Source organism: Cervus elaphus, chromosome 29 (genome assembly GCF_910594005.1).
Source record: "Cervus elaphus chromosome 29, mCerEla1.1, whole genome shotgun sequence".
Taxonomy (NCBI): Eukaryota; Metazoa; Chordata; class Mammalia; order Artiodactyla; family Cervidae; genus Cervus; species Cervus elaphus.
The window spans coordinates 62,702,746-62,713,248 of record NC_057843.1 but is presented as its reverse complement, the minus strand read 5'-3'; positions in this window follow the sequence as shown (position 1 = coordinate 62,713,248).

The window sequence follows — 10,503 nt, the reverse complement described above, 5'->3', positions numbered from 1 at the left end:
CACCAGACACTGAAATTTAGGACAATCTATAGGTGTCCTCTATGACTCCTCTTCTCTGAATATTGTCCTCCATGTAGACTCCATCGGGATTCACCTTACCTAGAAACAATAGGTAACCTATGAACAGGGAAGATGTTCAGGGAATGGAATAAAGTTCAGGCTCCAGCAAACTTCTCTTGCCAAGTTCAGATGCGCTTGTATTTAGCCTGAGACAAAAACTTTGTTCCCTTTCCTCATTAATGTTCCTAACCTGCAACAAAGGCTATTGTAGGAAAGGCAACGTGCCCCTAAATTTTCCCTCATCCATTCTCTAAGAACTTCCATTTTCCAGAGAAGACCGTGATCTAGAAAAGGACATTAAACTCCAGATTAAGGTGGGATAGGTGGAAACACGACCATTGGGATGGGGTTGCCAGATAAGGACTATGCCCAGATAAGCTTGAATTTCATATAAATATGTAGTTTGGGAAACATGATCAACATATAAATACATAAAGGGCTTCCCAGGTGGCACTAAAGTGTTAGTCGCTCAGTCTTGTCTGACTGTATGCAATCCAGTGGACTATAGCCCACAAAGTTCCTCTGCCCATGGGATTCTCCAGGCAAGAATACTGGGGTGGGATGCCATTCCCTTCTATAGGAAATCTTCCCAACCCAAGATCGAATCCAGGTCTCCTGCGTTGCAGGCAAATTCACCACCTGAGCCACCAGGGTCTGCCTGCCAATGCAGAAGACACAGGAGACTGGGTTCAATCCTTGGATTGGGAAGATCTCCTGGAGTAGGAATTTGCTACCCACTCCAATATTCTTGCCTGGAAAACTCCATGTACAGTGGAGCCTGGCAGGCTACAGTTCATGGAGTCACAAAGAGTCAGACGTGACTGAGCACACACACACACATAAACATTTAATATAAATCTGGTAACTCAGTATTTGACTGCACCACACAGATGAAAGATGCTCTTAAAAAGGAGGGTCATAGAGAGGGAGTATAAAAAATGAATGCTAAATTTCAGAGTTTTTTCTAGGGCAGGAGTCAACAAACTCTGGCATGGGATCACATCTGCTTTGTTCCTATCTAAAGTTTTTTTGAAACATCACCATACCCATTTGATAGGTATAGTTCAAAGCTGCTTTCAGTCTACAGTGGCAGAGTTCAGTGGTTGCAGGCCAACAGAGCCCCAAATATTTACTATCTGGCCCTTTAAAAACAGCAAAAAAAAAAAAAAAACAATCTCTTGTCCCAGTTGAACTCCTAAAATGACACTGTCATCCTAAATACTCACTATTTTCCATCTCTAATGAAAGACTTCTCTCCAGAGTCATGCTGGATATTATAAAACTGAAAATATGTAGGCTATTAAATAAACAATATCATTTTACTCAATGAGTTTAAACATAAGGCAATTTTGTCACTTTAAGAAAAATAAAAAGAGCTTTGAGAAATCTTTCCATATGTCAAAATTTGTGTTTCACAACTCAGACAGCCTAATGTAAACTTTCATTTTTCAGCACAATAAAGCAAAGAATATTTTTAAAAGATTCAGGGAAATCAAACCCATCCACCAACTAGACCTTCCAGTCATCAGTACAACTCTTCCTCCCAGATGTGGTCAATATGGCATAAAGGGGCATTTGTTTAACCTCATGTGGAAAACTATGGTTCCGGAAGAATGAAGGCATTGTTCTAACGCCCTAAGAAGTAAGAAGAATCATCTCTAAGTAGTAAGAAAAAAGCAAGGTGTGCAGACTCTGTAATGTTCCAGTGAGTAGCTGAAAGGAACCCTTCTGTTGGAAGTTAGGATTCATTCCTCAGGAAACCAACACACTCCTGGGGCCCTGGGTTGAAGCCATGTGGTGGGTGGTTAGCTTGAGACAGGCTGACAATCAAAGTCACCCCACCCTGCTGAAGCAGACCGCTGGCAGAGACTGTTCACACAGTGACTGGAGGCTTTGAAACCTGGTCCGCCAGCAAAAGAGTATAGAGAAGAAAATTCTATTTCTAATCCACCTGTAAAACGTGTGGATTTGAATTTCAGACCATGAAGTCTTGAAGGAGAAAGGCAGTCCTGAGTGGCAGCGCCTCACCCGCCAGGCCTCTGGCTCAGGCTCAGAGACGGTTTGGCGTGGACCCAGCCCACCGCCGGCACCTCGACCAGAGCCCGAGGAAGACGCATGGATGGGTCTCCTAAACGTGTGTGGTAGATAACCCTGCGTGCAAAGCCTCCAAGCCTTGGCCTGGATCGTGCATTAGAGCACATGATAGAGAAAACAGGATGGTTGACATTGAGACAAGAGGGCCAAATCGGTTCCAACAGACTTGAGGTTCCCTGGACTGAGGGAAGAATAGGTACAGAGTCCAACCGGCTAGCAGACAAATGCGTTGGGGCTCTGCTCCTCACCAGAGGGCACTAAATTTGCCTCCACACTTCAGAAAAAGTTTTATTGCGGTATAACCGATTTACAATGTAGTGTTAGTTTCAGATATACAGCAAAGTGAATCTGTTATACAAATACATACGTTGTGTAACAGATTCACTTTGTACAACAGATTCACTTTTTCCTTTTCAGATTCTCTGCCCACGTAGGTCATTAGCGTATTGCGTAGAGTCCCCTGTGCTGTCCCCTGGCCCCTATGAGTTACCGATTTTATGTAGCAGTGCATATGTGTCAATCCCAGTTTTCCAATTTAGCCCTCCCCCTCTTACTCCCTTGGAACTCCATGCTTATTTTCTACAAATGTGACTTTACTTCAGTTTTGTAGATAGGTTCATTTGCAGCCATCTATAGATCCCACGTATAAGCGATACCGTACGGTGTCTGTCTTTCTCTGTCTGACTTCACTCAGTGTGACAATCTCTAGGCCCATCCATGTTGCTGCAGATGGCATTATTTTATTCTGCTCTATGCTAAGTAACATTCACTGTATGTGTAAACCACATCTTTATCCATTCCTCTGTTAGTGGGCATTTAGGTTACTCCCATGTCTTGGCTATTGTGAATAATGCTGCAGGGAACTTTGGGGTGTATGTATCCTTTTGAATAATGGTTTTTCCCAGATTTATGTCTAGGCGTGGGGTTGGTGAATCATATGGTAGCTCTATTTTTAGTTTTTGAAGGAATCTCCATACTGTTCTCCATAGTGGCTAACACATTTACATGCCCACCAGCAGTATGGGAGGGCTTCTTTTCCCCCCATGCCCTCTCAAGCATTTATTGTTTGTAGATTTTTTGATAATGGCCATTTTGACTGATGTGAGGTGATACATACCTCATGTAGCTTTGATTTGCATTTCTCTAATAATTAGTGATATTGAGCATCTTTCCATATGTCTTCTTTGGAGAAATGTCTATTTAGATCTTCTGTTCATTTTTTTTTATTGAGTTGCTTTTTCATATGGAGTTATTTGCATATTTTGGATATTAATCCCTTGTCAGTTGCTCTCTTTGTGAATATTTTCTCTCATTCTGAGAGTTTTCTCTTCATTTTATTTATAGTTTTCATTGCTGTGCAAAAGCATTTAGGTTAAATTAGGTTCCATTTGTTTTGATATTTTTGATATGAGAATAAAATCACCTCTGGATTTTATAAAAATCCTTCATGGAAAATGGTGAGGGTCAGAAATATCATGAGATTCAATAAATATAATTACCTATATATTTACTAACAGAAATAGATACAATAATCTCATAAAAACATGTTTTCCCACCTAACTCGCTTCTACCTCAGAGACTTAATCTACGCCACTGTGGTCCCTAAACTGTACGTTTCCCAGTCACTGTGATGAAATGTCAGTGTTTTTGGTCCTGTAGTTCCTGCAGTTTCCCGTTGCGATGTTATAGACTGATGTTTCCCAAGAGTAATTTTTCTATGAATAAACAAATAAAAGTGAGAAGTACTCATGTAGAGCCTTTATTAAATATTAAAGCATAAGCAATTCTAGTTTAAAAATAAAAGAATTATAATTTTAAGTGCAAATTTGACTAATTGTGCTTTTCAAAAGCTACTGTCAAATCTTCTTCACAACAGTAAATCATAAGTTATGATTTAAAATTTTCTTGTGAAATAACACCTGACAAAATGAACTTTAAGCATGACATCTCCCATCTAAACATATTCTTAAATGATTATTTCAATTTAAAATGTTTGAGTGGAACTGGAACATGTCAGTTGATTATCTTTCTATGAAGCACCACTAAGTTTATGAGACCTCCAACAGTGAGTAAGAACACCACCTTGGCAGAATCTTAGTAGTAGTCAGAAGCAGAAGTTGTGGGAACAGGTTTACAAGACTTGGGGTCTAAGCAGAAACAGTCTAAGGTGGACTTTTCAAAATGGGAATGTGACTGGGTTTAGGCAAAATTCATGACACAACAGTTTTGATTTTGAGGTACAAAGGCAATTCAGTAGATAAAAGATAGTCTGTTCAACAATTATGGGGCAATTTAATCATTATGCAAATAAAAGATAAACTTTCACTCATGCACATTTTATACAAAAATTAGTTCAAAATGGACTGTAGACCTAAATGCAGAACCTAAAATAATACAACTTTTAGAAGAAAAAATAATAAAAAATCTTTTGTGATCTTGGAGTAGGCAATTATTTCTTAGCTATGACACCAAATAACAACACATAAAAGAAAAAAATCATAAAGTGGACTTCATCATGATAAAAATATCTGCTCTTCAAAAAAAGCATTCACAGTTGAGAAAATTTAGGAGTTATGGACTGGAGATGATATTTATAAGTAACATACTTAACAAAGAACTTGTATCTATACAGAACATTTAAATAACTCAATAAAACTCAATAATAATATTTGAATAGGCTAAGAGGAGATTGAATTAATGATCAAAAACATCCCAACATAAAGGTCCAGAACCAGACAACTTAACTGGTAAATTCTACCAAACATTCAAAGGAGAATTAATGCCAATCCTTTTCAAACTTTTCTAAAAAATAGAAGACATGGGACTACTTTCAGACTCATTTTATGGAGGCAGCATTACCGTGATACCAAAACCAGACAACTACTCCAATAAATAAATAAATAAAATCAATAAATGGCTCATAGAAATACTAATACAAATAAATACAAGAATCTAATAAGAACATGTTTTTATAACCTAATGCATTTGAGGTCACCCATTTCTATCCCAAAGATTTAATCCCTGTTAAACAATAAACGGGCTTTCCAGGTGGCGCTAGTGGTAAAAACCCACCTGCGAGAATGGAACAAAACAGAGAGCCCAGAAGTGAACCCGCAAGTATAAGGTAAATTAGTGTGTGACAAAGGAACCGGGAATATACCGCGGGGAAAGACACTCTTTTTAATAAATTGTGCTGGAGAAACTGGATGACCACATGTAAACAAATGAAGCTGGGCTACTATCTTCCACCATACACAGAAATTAACTCAAAATGGATTAACAACTTGAATGCAAACCATGAAACCATAAAACTCCCAGAAGAAAACTTAGAAAAAAAAAATACTTCTTCTCCTGGGTCTTGAAAATTATATTTTGGATATGACACCTAAAGCACAAGAAACAAAATGAAAAACAAGTGAGTCTATATCAAATGAAAAGCTTCTGAGCAGCAAAGGAAATAGTAAACTGTAAGAAAAGGCAACCTATGGAATGAGAAAAAGATATTTGCAAACCACACATCTGACTAATAATTAATATCCAAAATATATAAGGAAATCATACAACTTAATAGCAGAAAAATCAAATAATCCAATTTAAAAATGAACAGAGGAGAAGCTAAAGGCAAGGGAGAAAAGGAAAGATTTACCCGTTTAAATGCAGAGTTCCAAAGAATAGCAAGGAGAGATAAGGAAGCCTTCCTCAGTGACCAGTGCAAAGAAATAGAGGAAACCAATAGAATGGGAAAGACTAGAGATCTTTTCAAGAAAATTAGAGATATCAAGGGAATATTTCATGCAAGTTCAGTTCAGTTTAATTGCTCGGTCGTATCCAACTCTTTGTGACCCCATGAAATGCAGCACGCCAGGCCTCCCTGTCCATCACCAACTCCTGGAGCTTACTCAAACTCATGTCCATTGAATTGGTGATGCCATCTAACCATTTCATCCTCTGTTGTCCTCTTCTCCTCCTGCCCTCAATCTTTCCCAGCATCAGGGTCTTTTCCAATGAGTCAACTCTTCGCATGAGGTCGCCAAAGTACTGGAGTTTCAGCTTCAGCATCAGTCCTTCCAATGAACACCCAGGACTGATCTCCTTCAGGATGGACTGGTTGGATCTCCTTGCAGTCCAAGGGACTCTCAAGAGTCTTCTCCAACACCACAGTTCAAAAGCATCCATTCTTCAACACTCAACTTTCTTCACAGTCCAACTCTCACATCCATGCATGACCACTGGAAAAACTATAGCCTTGACTAGACGGACCTTTGTTGGCAAAGTAATGTCTCTGCTTTTTAATAAGCTATCTAGGTTGGTCATAACTTTCCTTCAAAGGAGTAAGTGTCTTTTAATTTCATGGTTGCAATCACCATCTGCAGTGATTTTGGAGCCCAAAAAAATAAAGTCTGACACTGTTTCCCCATCTATTTGCCATGAAGTGATGGGACCAGATGCCATGATCTTAGTTTTCTGAATGTTGAGCTTTAAGCCAACTTTTTCACTCTCCTCCTCTCCTCTTTTACTTTCATCAAGAGGCTCTTTAGTTCTTCTTCACTTTCTGCCGTGAGGGTGGTGTCATCTACATACCTGAGGTTATTGATATTTCTCCTTTCGTGAAGGAGATATACTCCTAGTACATGAAAAATACTCAATATCACTAATCACTAGGGAAATGGTATTTTGCAGAAAGTTTTACCTTCATTTTAGGTTCAAAGGATTATTAACAAAAGAAGCCACTCGTTACACACATAAACAATTTCAATTCTTTACAGAACATTTTTTGACTTAAATTCAATATACAGTCATTAAAAGAAAAAAAATAGAAATAATGGAGAGAAGTACCAGTGTATATACATCACCAGATTAAGTCAACCTACATCCAGACATAAACAGTGCTGAAAATTCCCTTGTTAACAGCAATCTGGTGTCCCAGCTGGGAGAGGATCCCAGGCAGTGTGTCCATCTCGCGGGTGAAACTTCAAATTTCAGTTTCAGGGACTCCTACTTATACTCTCAGACCAAAAACTGATATCATCATCATATGCAAGTGCAAAACTGCAGCTCTGGTTTTATTTTAACTTTTTACAATGCTATTTGTTTCACCTAAAGAGTCATGAGATTTCATTAGACCCCAAGGGATTAGCCAGGGATGCAAGAATTCCAAGATTGACTTTCTTTCTTATCTAAAGTGCAGCCTGGCTTGCTGTGTTTGCAGGCAGGCACAGAACCTGGGCAGTGTCCAGGCAGGTCAGAAGCAGGTCAGAGGCCTGATCACCTGCTTCTGAAGCCTGAACAAGACTTCCTGCATTTTAATGTCCCTAGTAAATGGAAATCAAAACTGCAATGAGACATGACTTTATGTCTGTTAGTATGGCAATCATCAAAATGATAAGAGATGAGAGTTAGCAAGGATTTGGAGTTTTAAAGGGAACCCCTTTGAATTCTTGAGGGTAAAGTAAATTGGCGCAGCCTTTATGAAAAGCAGTATGAGGTTACCCAAAAAATTCACATTGGAACTGCCGTATGATCCAGCAATTCCACTTATGGGTTTTTAGACAAAGAAAATAAAAGCAGTAACCCCAAAAAAAATCTGCACCTCCATGCTCACTCAGCATTATTTACTGTAGCCAATATATGGAAATAGCCTAAGTTGTCCATTGATGAATAAATGTCTAAAGAAAATGTGGTCAGTCAGTTCAGTCGCTCAGTCTTATCCGACTCTTTGCAAACCCATGGACTGCAGCACACAAGGCTTCCCTGTCCATCACCAATTCCCAGAGCTTGCTCAAACTCATGTCCATCACGTCGGTGATGCCATCCAACCATCTCATCTTCTGTTTTCCCCTTCTCCTCCTGCCTTCAATCTTTCCCAGCATCAGGGTCTTTTCAAATGAGTCGGTTCTTCGCATCAGGTAGCCAAAGTATTGGAGTATCAGTCTTTCCAATGAATATTCAGGACTGATTTCCTTTAGGATGGACTGGTTGGATCTCCTTGCAGTCCAAGGGACTCTCAGGAGTCTTCTCCAACACCACAGTTCAAAAGCATCAATTATTCAGTGTTCAGCTTTCTTTATAATCCAACTCTCACATCCATACATGACTACTGGTAAAACCATAGCTTTGACTAAATGGACCTTTTTTGGCAAAGAAATGTCTCTGCTTTTCAATATGCTGTTTAGCTTGGTCATAGCTTTTCTTCCAGGGAGCAAGCATCTTTTTATTTCAGGGCTGCAGTCACCATCTGCAGCGATTTTGGATTCCCCCCCCGCCAAAATAAAGTCTCTCACTGTTTCCATTGTTTCTCCATCTATTTGCCATGAAGTGATGGGACCAGATGCATGGTATATATATATATGTAATGAAACATTCCATTATTCAGTAGTTAAAAAAAGAAAATAATCTTGTCATTTGAGTTAACATGAATGGACCTTGGTAGCATTATCCTAAGAAAAATACTTCAGAGAAAGAAAAATACTATATTACCTCAGCTATATGTGGAATCTAAGGAAAACAGAAGAAAAAAAAAAACAAGCTTATAGATTTAGAGAGGAGACTGTGGGTTGCCAGAAGTGGGTAATGGGGAAAGGATAAAATAGGTAAATGGTATCAAAAGGTTCACAACTGCAGTTACGTTTAAAACAAATAAGTCATTAAAATGCAATGCACAACACTTAGACTATAGTTAAAAATACTGTGGCGCATATTTGAAAGTTGCTAAGAGTGTAAATCTTAAAAGTTCTCAATACAAGAGAAAACAATTGTGAAACTACGTATAGTGGCAGGTGTTAACTACAATTACAGTGATTATCATTTTTCAATATGTACAAATGTCTAATCATTATGTTGTACTCCTGAAACTAATATAATGTATGCCAATTATACCTCAATTTTTAAAAATATTAGTAAAAGCAAAACAACACATCCTTTGAAAAAGTGTTCAAAAATTTGGAATAAACATTTTACCAAAGCTATATGGGATGCAAATTAGCACATTAAAAGCTATTCTATATCATACTCATTGGGGAAATGCAAATGAAATTCCCAATGGTATTCTTTTACATATCTATTTGGTTAAAATTAAAAAGACGGATGATAGCGAATGTCTCATTTATAGTGCCTAACTTGGAAATGACACAAATATTTATCAGTAGCTAAAAGGATAGACAAATTGTGGTATATCCATATACTAGAATATTCAATAATAAAGATAAACACAGTGTAGGTAAGTTATAGAACATAGATTACTTACACAATAGCTATGTAGTGGAAGAAATGAGGCAAAAAAAAACTGTACATGTGATATAACTCTTTCTATAAAATTCTGTGTGCAAATTAAACTAGCATCCTTGGTGGTGAGTTGATGGGAAGAGCAAAGAGGGGTGGAAGAGAAAGTTTATAAAGGAACAATAAAGATCTTCGGGAAGATGGATGTGCGTGGAGCGGTGGGAAGGTGATGCCATGGTGCCGTGCTTTGGTTTCAAAGCATCAGATTGTGTGCTTCAAATATGTGCAGTTTATTTAAAATTGATTATACCTTCAAAAAGTTGTTAAAAAAGGAAATATCTCCTTACAAAAAAGCTAAAATATTAGGTAATTAGCATTATTATTTTTCCTGAGTTTGAATTCCCAAAGACACTGTCAAATGTACTTTTCGGTGAAACTTTCCAACGAGTCCTCCTTGGTCTTAAAAGAAATAAGCTCCTAAGTCACATTTCAAAGGGTCAGATAACACTCTCCACTCTGCGAAAGTGTGTCTTACACTAAGAAAAACAAACCATCTAGTTTGCTAAGGAAAAAGGCTCGCAGAACCAGGAAAATGGAAACAGGAAGCTCACAGGAACTAGCCAAATGCCCGTTGAGAAAGAGCAGGACAGCATCCAGGAAGCTTTCCTCTTTGTAGGGAAGTAGTGGGATAATGGAGAAGGCAATGGCACCCCACTCCAGTGCTCTTGCCTGGAAAATCCCATGGACAGAGGAGCCTCGTGGGCTGCAGTCCACAGGGTCGCTAAGAGTCGGACATGACTGAGCGACTTCACTTTACTTTTCACTTTCATGCATTGGAGAAGGAAATGGCAACCCACTCCAGTGTTCTTGCCTGGAGAATCCCAGGGATGGGGGAGCCTGGTGGGCTGCCGTCTCTGGGGTCGCACAGAGTCGGACACGACTGAAGCGACTTAGCAGCAGCAGCAGCAGTGGGATAAAAAAATGTAACTTCACTAATAAACATTCACCAGATCTTCCTGAAGACAGAACAAAATCCATCCTTCCTGCCATAGGATAGAATGGCCTTCTCACATGCTTGAAAGATTAGTGAAGGACACCAGGAAGTGCCATGTCAAAACATGCCACTTTGGC